The sequence below is a fragment of the Phoca vitulina genome, unplaced genomic scaffold, assembly GCF_004348235.1.
Source record: "Phoca vitulina isolate PV1807 unplaced genomic scaffold, GSC_HSeal_1.0 scaffold7, whole genome shotgun sequence".
NCBI classification, from domain to species: domain Eukaryota; kingdom Metazoa; phylum Chordata; class Mammalia; order Carnivora; family Phocidae; genus Phoca; species Phoca vitulina.
The window spans coordinates 28,475,858-28,485,167 of NW_022589710.1; the positions used below are offsets into that span (position 1 = coordinate 28,475,858).

The 9,310-nt window shown below is 42.9% G+C and overlaps 1 non-coding gene across 1 annotated transcript; it reads right to left on the minus strand.

Annotated features, from left to right (window-relative positions):
* Positions 1-2,375: 2,375 nt before the first annotated feature.
* Positions 2,376-2,481, minus strand: LOC116633354. Its single transcript, XR_004299643.1, has one exon. It is a non-coding gene; the product is annotated as a U6 spliceosomal RNA (small nuclear RNA).
* Positions 2,482-9,310: the final 6,829 nt, after the last annotated feature.

Sequence of the window (9,310 nt, forward strand, 5' to 3'; positions counted from 1 at the left end):
GTACTGGGACTTGAACCTGAACTCAGAAGGTCAACTGCTATACTTCATGTCCCCTTATATTTGTGCAAACGAGATGCCACTGATATAAATGGGTTTTGCAGTTAGATTTTGCATTAGGGTTTTCCAGGGAAACAAAACTAACAAGACACACACAGATTTATTTTAAGGAATTGGCTCACACGATTGTGGGGGCTGACAAGTCTGGAATTCGCAGAGCAGGCTGGCAAGCTAGAAATTCAGGGAAGAATTGATGTTGCAGTCTTGTGTTCAAAATCTGAAGGCTGGAAACTCAGCCGGCTTTCTATTTTGCAGTCTTGAAGCAGAATTTTTTTTTTTTCTTCAGGAAACCTCAGTTTTTGCTCGTAAGGATAACCACCTGCATTATGGAAGGTAAAAAAAATCTAATGATTTAAATGTTAATCACACATACAATGTAACCATCACAGTTTTGATTTTTCTCTTTTGAAGAAGAAAGGGAAGGTGGATCCCCAAATGTGATTTGCTCAAGACTAACCCCAAGATGAGCCAGGTCCCTCCCAAGCACCAGTCCCATGAGTTGACAATCCCCTTAGCCACAGCCATGCGAGTGTGGCATTGGCCAGAAGAGGGCACTGCCTTCTACTTGTGTAACCATCTGCAAGGGATGGAAAAAATGTTGACACTACTTTCAAATAATAATTATTTTTTACAGCCCCTGATGTAGCTTACTTAGCACAGTCTTTGGTAGAATGAATGCCTGTGAACTTTTAGTTGTACTGTGAGACCAAAGCACCTCATTGACAATACTCACACTTTACGTTCAATAATGCAGGAAGACGTGGAAGGAGTGTGTCCTTTGGCTTTCCTGGTGCATTATAATTGGCCCAGTCAGGCAGAACCAAACCAGTTTTTCCCAGAGTAGGCCAACTCAGGCTGATGCAGGGGGAAGGAAAAAGCTGGGGCATTTGGCGCCTGAGAGAAAGAAGGAGGAGGACCCCTGGGGCTCTAGGCCGATGAGGAATCTTCTAGCAAGGTACAGAGGATGGGTTTGGGAAGCTACTTCCTGTGTCTGGGTTTGAGAGAATAATACCACAAACCCCTTTGGTGATACAACTCTGTCCAGCTGAGCAGTTAATCTAATCTCTGGATTCTTAATTCGGATTGGAAATCCACATAAGTATAGTTATTCTTTAATTCTCATTAATAATTAAAAATCACCCTTCCCTGCTTCCATTTTAATGACAGCTTCCATTTGTGCAGCTTGAAATTTTGCAGAGGGCTTTTTCATCCCACAGCAAATACTAGAGCAGGTACTAATTATTTCCTATTTACAGATGAGGAAACACAGAGGGTAAGTGCTTTGTTCTGGCTCCGCTGTCGTCCAAGCCTGGGAGGAGACCAGGAACCTGGGGCCTGATCTTAGCTGTGTGCTTTGTCCCCTATCAAAAATACATTCCGAACTCTCATTTACTGCTACTTCCAGGGTCCATTACAGCCGAATGCCTGCAAACACTGTGAGCTAGTGATTCCACTTGCAGGAATGTGTGCAACTGAAATGCATGCACATGAGCACCAATAGAAAGGTGCAAAACTATTCATACCAGCATAATTTGAGATTGCCAAAACAAAAACAGCCCCAAATCCCATCAACATAGAATGGATAAAAAACTGTGGCATATTTCTATCATGGAATACCACACAGTAATGAGAATAAGTAATAAGTAATAGTAATAAGAACAAGATCTACAAAAAATGTGAATAAATTTCACAAGTATATATAAAGGTCAAAACCAGGCAAAAATATAAAGTGTTGAAAGTCAGGTTTGTGGTTATACCTCAAAGGACTACTTACTGGGGGGTGGGGGAGGAGGGGTCCTCTAACATTTTATTTTTGACCTATGTCGTGGTTACCAGGGTAACACAGGTGTGTTCACTTTGCACAAATTCACCAAGCTGTGCATTTACAGTGCATGCACTTTTCTGTATCTGTTACACTTCAAGAAAAACAATTTTAAAATCCGGATTTGTCTAAATAAATCACTTTTCCATGAGCAAACTTTAGTACTGCCCAAATTTAGCTTATCCCTGATTACAGCAGATTGTTGCTCTGCTCTAACAGTGACCACCACATCACCATTCCCCAAAGGGTTTCTGAAGCCCTGCGAGAGCAGGTACACAGCTGCCTTTGCATTTTGTGCACGCAAGAATGCATTTCAGGAGGGCTGCCACCCAGGAAGCTCATCCCCTGCCTCCAAGACTACGAACGTGTTTTCTTTCTGCATGTACAAAAAGTAAGAAAGAAGGAAACATCCAAGCAGGATAAGCCAAACACAGAAAACATCCCATCCAAATGGAAAAGCACCCTTGCCTGTCCCTTTTTTTATTTTATTTTATTTTTTTTTATGGAATGCTTCACAAATTTGCATGTCATCCTTGGGCAAGGGCCATGCTAATCTTCTCTGTATCAGTCCAATTTTTTTAGTATATGTGCTGCCAAAACAAGCCTGCCTGTACCCCCCTCCCTTTTTTTTTTTTTTTAGATTTATTTATTTGACAGAGAGAGAGCACAAGCAGGGGGAGCAGCAGAGCAGAGGGAGAAGCAGGCTCCCCGCTGAGCAGGGAGCCCGACGCAGGGGCTCGATCCCAGGACCCTGGCATCACGACCTGAGCCGAAGGCAGTCGCCCAGCCGACTGAGCCACCCAGGCGCCCTGCCTGTCCCATTTTTTTTTTTTTTTTTAAGATTTTACTTATTTATTTGACAGAGAGAGAGAGAGCACAAGCAGGGGGAGTGGCAGGCAGAGGCAGAGGGAGAAGCAGGCTCCCCGCAGAGCAGGGGGAGCCCGATGTGGGACTCGATCCCAGGACCCTGGGATCATGACCTGAGCCGAAGGCAGATGCTTAACCAACTGAGCCACCGAGGTGCCCTAACACTGGTACTATTTTGCAGGAAAAACAAGAAACCTAACCCCTATATCCCAGAGGTGCAGATGGCGCCTCTAAACAAGAGGGCATGGGGCAGCAAACCAGCGCTGCTCAAAATTCCATGGCAGGCCCTGGTGGAGTCATAAATGGAACCAGATTTCCTGTTTCCCAGGGCACTGTCTGCTTCTCATTAGCCTTTACTGCTTCTTGCAGGACCATGGTGCTCGAAAATCTTAAAGGACAAAAGTACAACAACATATTAGCCTGCTTAAGATTTTCTCTTCCTCTGTCCCAACCCCCACCACACTCTCTGTCTCTCTCTCTCTAAAATAAATAAATAAATAAATAAATAAAATTTTAAAAATAGAAAAGCAATTTAAAAAACCATGACGGGGATACGGTATGGAGGAGGCATGTTTGATGGGGGTGGTCAGCACGGCCAGAGGTTTCTGTGACTCAGGCCTCAGGGCAGGGAGGTAGACTCTCTGAGAGTTGGGGGAGAGGCTCCAAGCTCCTGATGATGCAGAACGGTTCCTTTTTTTTCCCTGTTCTCCCTCTTTGGGGCTATGTTCTCTTGGTTCTCGTTGGGTCACTTCCAACCCTAGGCAGTCAGAGGAGACAGGCCCCTCCCTAGGAAGAGTCAGGGAGGACGACTTGAGCCTACTTGGCCCTAGGCCTTAGAAAGAAACCTCCTCTTTACCTTGGTGCCCATTTCCTTGGGCACTTTTCCTGGGCCTTTGTATCAGAGCAAAGGGTCTCCAGAGGCTGAGGAAAAGGGGCCACAGCACCTGGCAACTTTTAGTCCAGCCTACTATTGCTCTCCACCCAGACTCCACCTTAGAATTGCCTGAGGAGCTTTGAAAAAATATAAGCCTCAAATATAGATATATACATTGAAATAGAGAATAAATGTTTTGTTATGTTAGCAAATGATTGATGTTGGATAAAATAGAAATTTTTATCCATTTTGGAAGGAGTGTGAATTGGTTAAGAGCCTTTAGAAAAGCAGTTAGACAGTATGAAGAGTCTAAAATACTTTCATATTATTTTGTCCGGTAATAAAACTTCTGGAAATTTCTCCTGGTGAAAAGCAAGATGCCTCAAATAAGGAAAATTTATGTGAAGAATTCTCTCATTATGTCTCCTTTTGTAATAGCTAAAAATCAGAAACAAACTAAATGTTCCACAAATGGCAGGTGAATGGTTAAATAGGTGTACTCCGTGGAACATTTTGCAACAATTAAAATTGTAATGAAAATTTGTAATAAGTTGAAGTGTACTAATGATGAACTTGTAACATTTCTTTGGATAAAAGTACTTTTGTACTTACACAAAAGTTCATTCCAGAAGAAAGAATAAATACGTTCAGGCCTCATCCCAGTCTAATTAAATCAGAAGCTCAAGGGGTGGGGACTGCACATGAAAATGTGTTTGTTTCCCCAGATGATTCTAATTGAAGTCAAGGTTGAGAGAGCACCTCTTGGCCTTGGGTCCAAATGAGACTTCCCAGGTCAGGTGCGGCCCAGTCCAGCTCGTCTGGATGGTACTAAATGGCTTGTGTTTTCCTGACTAGAGACACTAGTGGGCCAAGTAGTAACCCCAGTAGGAGGCTAATCATACATTTGAGATCATGGCTAAATAGCTCTACATCTTACCATAATCAGCAGCAGGTAGACTCATTAAGAAGTAGATGGTTAAAATAATCTAGGTAAGAGGCAAGCAAGGACTTGAACTGGGTCAGGACAGCAGTGGGAGGCATAACAGAGGTGAACTGTACACAGCTGGGCACCTGAGCAAATATGACAGGCTAAAGAGTGGAAACCAAATCCCAGAAGGTATGTGGCCTGTCGAGGAGGGGCTCCAGCCCTCCAGGGCCCCTGGTTGCAGGCCTGCTGCTGTCTACCTCTTCAGCCTTGCTGGCAGCAATAAAAGCTTAGAAGGTTTGCCGCTAGGAGGTTCTGTGTCTACCAGGCTCTGCAGAAGAAGGTGCTACAACCGATTTGCTGTTGGACCAAAGGAAACAACAGAAAATCAAATGGGAGAGACAAGCTCAGGAAAAGCAGGCAGCAACAGGGCTGCATCAGGAGAATATAATGATCCCTTTGTGGCCCGACATTCTGAGAACCTCAGGGGAAGAGTAACATAGTGATGCGGCATGATTAGTGGGGCACCAAAGAGCCCCCCGCCCATAAATGTCCTCATCTGGCTCTCTCTGGTGCCTGTAATTCCACTGTTAGGTTAATTCCACCTGGGTTATTAAGCATTGCCCATTCATCTGCCCTCTTCTAAAACACAGACTCCTGAAAGGAATAACACTTGGATTCAACAACGATTTAGTGGAATTAGTTCATGATTTACTCAGCCAATCTGATACCTACTCTGTGCTTGGAATTGCAGTAGGAATTGGGATACTAGAGAGGGATGATCTCATTAGAGTGACTAAGAAGACTCAGGTCAATTCAGAAGTATCTACTGAACACCTCCTGTCATGTGACAAGGAGCGGGCGCTGAGATGGGAGGAAAACAGAAAAATGCACAAGCTTGTCACCTCCCTCAAGGAACCCTTAGCCTTGCTGAGGGTGGGGGGATCCAAGCACACAAAGGCAGAACAAGCAACTGCTTATTAATCCACTGATATAATCAAGGGCCAACATGAAGAGTGGAGCTAAGAGCCTTCGTGTCAAAGAGTCTTTTCAGAAGCTTTCATGACTGAACCACACTACCCCTTTTCATTAGGGAGCCTAGAAAAGAAGCTATTATAACCCCACTGTTTTCTAAATATTAACATGGGTGTGACTTCCTGGTTCTGAGACCTCACCTTAGTTTCTACCCTACACCCTATAGATCTGGCTAGGCTGGGCACTACTGAAAGGGAGTTATTCATTAAGCATTGACAGGATGCATAGGGACCCACACACCTTCTCTGCCTGTGCCCCCCACTCTGGCCATTTGCCGCATCTTGGTGGTGGGCTGAGTGGTTTCACATGTACTAAACGCCCACAAGATACATGGTTTCTGTTTATCATAATCATGCTTACAAGGTACCCTTGTGAGAAAAGCCTCACCAGCTTCTGGCTCCCGATGTCACACGGGAGGATTATGACAGACATACAAGTGGGGTAAGAAAGCAAGATTTAGAAACAGAAGAACAGGGGCGCCTGGGTAGCTCAGTCAGTTAAGCATCCAACTCTTGATTTTGACTCAGGGTTGTGAGATTGAGCCCCGTGGTGGGCTCCATGCTGGGCATGGAGCCTGTTTAAGATTCTCTCTCTCTCTCTCAAAATAAATATATAAGAAGAAAGAAAGAAAGAAAGAAAAGAAAGAAAGGAAGGAAGGAAGGAAGGAAGGAAGAAAGAAAAAGAAAAGAACAGGTGTGACTCAGAATCCAGGTATCAAGCAGGATCACACAGGGCAATATTACCAAATCTTAAGGAGCCTTTTCACGGAATTATGTCTTTTTATGAAACCATCTTTGGTAAATTTGTTATCCTGGAAGCATATTCCAGGCCAAAGGTCCTTTGGGGCTAGATCAAAAGCCCAGGAAGAATGAGGAACTTACCTGGGCTAAATTAATATCTAGCCCAGAGGAGGGGCAGACTCATTGGAACCAGGGGTCAGGAAAGACTGGAAGCAGAATTGGAAATCAAATCTGGAATTGCCAAGAAAGAGCAGACAAAACAAAATCTAAGGCCAGGCATTGAGGTGGCACAAGCCTTGAGGGGGAGAGCACAGAGTAGGGTCCAAGTTGAAGATGGGTGTTCAGAACCAGGGGAGCCAACTGATGTTTACAAACTAAGTAAAATACTGGAACAGTGGCTGCCTCTTGCTTGGGGGGTGGGGGTGTTGCTGGCTGGGAAGAAACAGGATGTGACTTTCTGAAAGATACAGAGATAAACGTTCTGTATCTTGAAAAAAAAAGGTATGGGTTAGGCAGGTATATCCATTTGTCCGAAGTCATTGAATTGTAGACTTGGGATTTGTGCATTTCAATGTATGTAAGTTTTACCCCCAAAATTGTAAACAACTTGAACTTTCATTAGGTTTACTTTTAATGGTACTATGGATTAGCAATTCTGAAACTACAATCTGTGTATTCTTGAGCTTAAGGTTAATATTTCTAAGCACTGGGGAAAGAAATTATAAATTTGGAAAAGGTGTTTGTTGCATCGAAATTGGAGTTATTGGTATAACTATATATTATGTCATATCTATAAATATATAAATATATGTATATATATCTCCAATGTATTTCTAATATATATCTATGCCTCTATATGTATCTATTTCTTTTTTTTAAAGATTTTATTTATTTATTTGACAGAGAGAGAGAGCGTGCAAGTAGGTAGAGCGGCAGACAGAGGGACAGGGAGAAGCAGATTCCCCGCTGAGCTGGGAGCCCGACGCAGGACTCGATCCCAGGATCCTGGGATGGTGACCCGAGCCAAAGGCAGACACATAACCGACTGAGCCACCCAGGCGCCCCTATATGTATCTATTTCTGTTTGTATATGTAATATTACCTAATTCTGTCTGCTAAGAGGGCCCAGAAGCAGTGACACACCAGTAGGAATGAGCATATTTAGCACCCAGATCTTGGTTTCTAAATACCATTACCCACTAAAGGAACCAGGTATTCTTGAGAAATGGCTTATTCTGTGGCTGGGGGCAGGAAAAGTAGAGGATAAGTCTGGAACATCTTACTGTGCTAGAAGGAAGTGCTCAAAGAATCATGAAAATATGTTGAAAAGACTCAGTAGCCAGCTTGAGGGCGCTCCACTCAGTAATCTGGAACAATTCGAACATCCAAATAAATAATATTTGCAATGAATTATACCCCACTGATAGAATAAGAATCATATAGATTAGATAGATAGATAGATAGATAGATGATAGATAGAGGTGAAGGGAAACCTCTTCATTACAGGAGAATGCCAAAATGAGAGACCTAGAAAATCATCAATGGATGTGTAGAAGTTTCATTAAAAATAGGATAATTACACAAACAAAACAAAAAAAAAAGAAAAAACCAGGATAATTGTAGGGGTGCCTGGCTGACTCAGTTGGTAGAGCATGTGACCCTTGATCTCAGGACTGTGAGTTCAAGCCCCATGTTGGGCGTGGAACCTACTTAAAAAAAATAAAATAAAATAGGATATGCAATTGCACTACTAGGTATTTACCTAAAGATTACAAAAAAAACTAATTTGAGGGGCGCCTGAGTGGCTCAGTTGCTTGAGCATCCAACTCATGATTTATGCTCAGGTCATGATCTCATTGGTTGTGGGATCGAGCCCTGAGTTGGATTCCGAGCTCAGTGGGGAGTCTGCTTGAAGATTCTGTCCCTCTGCCCCGCCTCCTCTCCCCCCAACTCTTTCTCAAAATAATTTTTTAAAAGATACTAATTCTAAGGGATACATGCACCCCAATGTTCATAGCAGCATTATCTACAATAGCCAAATTATGGAAAGAGCCCAGATGTTCATCTACTGATGAATGGATAAAGAAGATGTGATCATGGAATATTAGCCATAAAAAAGAATGAATCTTGTCATTTGCAACAACATGGATGGAGCTAGAGTGTATTATGCTAAATGAAATAAATCAGTCAGAGAAAGACAAATACCATATGATTTCACTCATATGTGGAATTTAAGAAACAGAACAAACAATCACAGGGGAAAAAGAGAAGCAAACCAAGAAAAAGACTCTTAACTATAGAAAACAAACTGATGGTTACCAGGTGGGTGGGGGGGATGGGTGAAACAGGTGATGGGGATTAAGGAGTGCACTTGTTGTGATTAGCACCAGGTGGTATATGGAATCACTATATTGTACACCTGAAACTACAATAACACTGTATGTTAACTAACTGGAATTTATTTTTTTTAAAGATTTTATTTATTTATTTGAGAGAGAGAATGAGAGAGAGAGAGAGAGCACGAGAGGGGGGAGGGTCAGAGGGAGAAGCAGACTCCCTGCTGAGCAGGGAGCCCGATGCGGGACTCGATCCCGGGACGCCAGGATCATGCCCTGAGCCGAAGGCAGTCGCTTAACCAATTGAGCCACCCAGGCGCCCAACTAACTGGAATTTAAATAAAAATTTTTAAAAATAGGATAATTACAGAGATGTAAAGTACACCCCCCCCAATTACTTATTGAAAGGGAAAAATAACTTCACAGTAGCAGATACCACTGTGTCAAGTCATCAGACCTAACATCACTTTACTGGTACAAACCAATATCCCAAATCGTGGGGCCCCAATTAGGATGCTTGGAGAAGGGCACCCTATCAACTCTGATATTCCTGCCAAAAATGCATAACCTGAATCTAATCAGGAGGAAACATGAGACAAACCCAAATTGAAAGACGTTCTACAAAATAACTGGCCTGTACTTTTTAAAAATGTT